This window comes from Alligator sinensis, unplaced genomic scaffold (assembly GCF_000455745.1).
Source record: "Alligator sinensis unplaced genomic scaffold, ASM45574v1 scaffold454_1, whole genome shotgun sequence".
NCBI lineage: Eukaryota > Metazoa > Chordata > Crocodylia > Alligatoridae > Alligator > Alligator sinensis.
In genome coordinates this window covers 367,861-370,195 of record NW_005842095.1, presented here as the reverse complement: position 1 = coordinate 370,195, position 2,335 = coordinate 367,861, and positions in this window count along the sequence as shown.

Genomic DNA, 2,335 nt, shown 5'->3' with positions numbered 1-2,335 from the left:
AGCCCGGTCTTCCTGCTGATCCTTCCAGCCCCGACTACTGGGGACCTGGACTCACCCCAAAGCCTAGATAATCCAAATTCATAACTACCTAATAGATTTTGCCTAAATATCTCCAAGTTGGTCCCCACCATCAGTATCATCTTAATTGCTTGTGAATCTCAGGATCCTCTAAAAATTTCTTTATTTTCCTGTGGCACCTAGAATTCCTCTGTCTAATAGCCCATTACTCTGAGATGCCTTCACCACTGAGGGACTGAATTTCCCAAAACAGACAAACAATACCTAGGCTGCCCATTCCAACTATAACCCCTTCTGCCTTTTCTTGCCCTCATAACACAATGGCAAGACTTACTTAGCAGTTTCACATACGTCCTTCTTTGTAAGTATGCTTCCATCAGTTCCTTTGACTAACCATATCCAAAATCATAAAGATACATGCAAACAGCATAACACAATCCATAGAGATAAAAGCAGCATAAATTAACATAGCGATAATGTTAGCTTTTCAATTAAACCACGCATGCCATATAAGTATGACAATCAAGAAAATCTGCAGGATACTCCAAGAACACCCCAAAATTTGATAGGGTTCATGTTACCTCCCTCACTTTGGAAATCACAATACTGATCTTCTCCTAGAATTAGATGCCTACACCAGCCTTTTTCCACAAAACATAAGTTGCATCGACTCCACTGTTTTCATTGAAGAGCATTGGGTTTAGATTAAATTATTTAATATCTAGTGGAATATAAAATGGAACCCAGGCCTTCCACCTTCTGTCCAAGGTGAGTATCTTAAAACTGAGCTGTTGCTTGCCATTTTTCTCTCTCTGATTCAATGAATATTTTATGATTCCATAGAAGATGGAGCAACTCCAGCACAGAATTCTACTCCAGAATACCTGTAGCCTAGTGGTGCTCTCTTTGGAGATGGAATACATGTGCTCAGATCCCTCCAACTCTTGGATAAAGATGGGACAGCACAGCTTATTCTGCCAGTTGTGTCCCACATGGAGTCTGACAGGTGCACTGAGAGTGCCTATTGCATCTGGCCCTGCAAGTGAAGCAGGTGGCCTCACCTGGCAGTCCCAGATTTTTTGATATCACAGGAATTTCAATGTCAGAAATATATGTACCTAAAGACTTCAAGTAAAAATGGGTTAAGTAGCAGCTGAACAGGTGTTTGGGGAACATGCATGTTGGATGCAGGCTTCTAGAGTGGTAATTAGACATTTAAATCCTGCCATAGGTGCTGACTTATTTTTGCTGGGAAGGGAGGCTAAGGTGATAGACATGTGGAAAATTTTACACATTTCAGGTGACAGCCCTCTTCCTAAGGGAGGCCAGGGCCCTTGGGCCCCCATGTGCTTGGCACCTCTGAGTCCCCCCTTGGTCTTTATACCCTGACCTTTTGTGGCTGCTCTTGAGATCTCAATCTTTGGCGTGCTTGAAACTGGCTACTTGGAATGAACCTGGAACCAGCTAGCCAGAATATTTGCGTGTGTACAACATAGAAGTGGAGTGAAGTAGTAAGGCATACTTATAGATTCCTAGATGTTAGGGTCGGAAGGAACCTCAATAGATCATCGAGTCCGACCCCCTGCATAGGCAGGAAAGTGTGCTGGGTTCAGGTGACCCCAGCTAGATGCCTATCTAACCTCCTCTTGAAGACCCCCAGGGTAGGGGAGAGCACCACCTTCCTTGGGAGCCCGTTCCAGACCTTGGCCACTCTAACTGTGAAGAAGTTCTTCCTAATGTCTAGTCTAAATCTGCTCTCTGCTAGCTTATAGCCATTATTTCTTGTAAGCTCCAGGGGCGCCTTGGTGAGTAAAGCCTCACCGATTCCCTTCTGTGCCCCCGTGATGAACTTATAGGCAGCCACAAGGTCGCCTCTCAACCTTCTCTTGCGAAGGCTGAAGAGGTCCAGGTGCCCTAGTCTCTCCTCATAGGGCTTGGCCTGCAAGCCCTTAACCATATGTGTGGCCCTTCTCTGGACCCTCTCCAGGTTATCCACATACCTCTTGAAGTGCAGCGCCCAAAATTCCATGCAGTATTCCAACTGCAGTCTGACCAGCATCTGATAGAGGGGAAGTATCACCTCCTTGGGTCTGTTTCATGCATCTGCTGATGCACGGTAAAGTGCCATTAGCTTTTCTGATGACTTCGTCACACTGACGACTCATGTTCATCTTGGAGTCCACTAGGACTCCAAGATCCCTTTCCGCTTCCGTTCCACCAAGCAGGTCATTTCCTAGGCAGCAGGTATGCTGGACATTTTTCCTCCTTAGGTGCAGCACTTTGCATTTCTCCTTGTTGAACTGCATTCTGTTGTTTT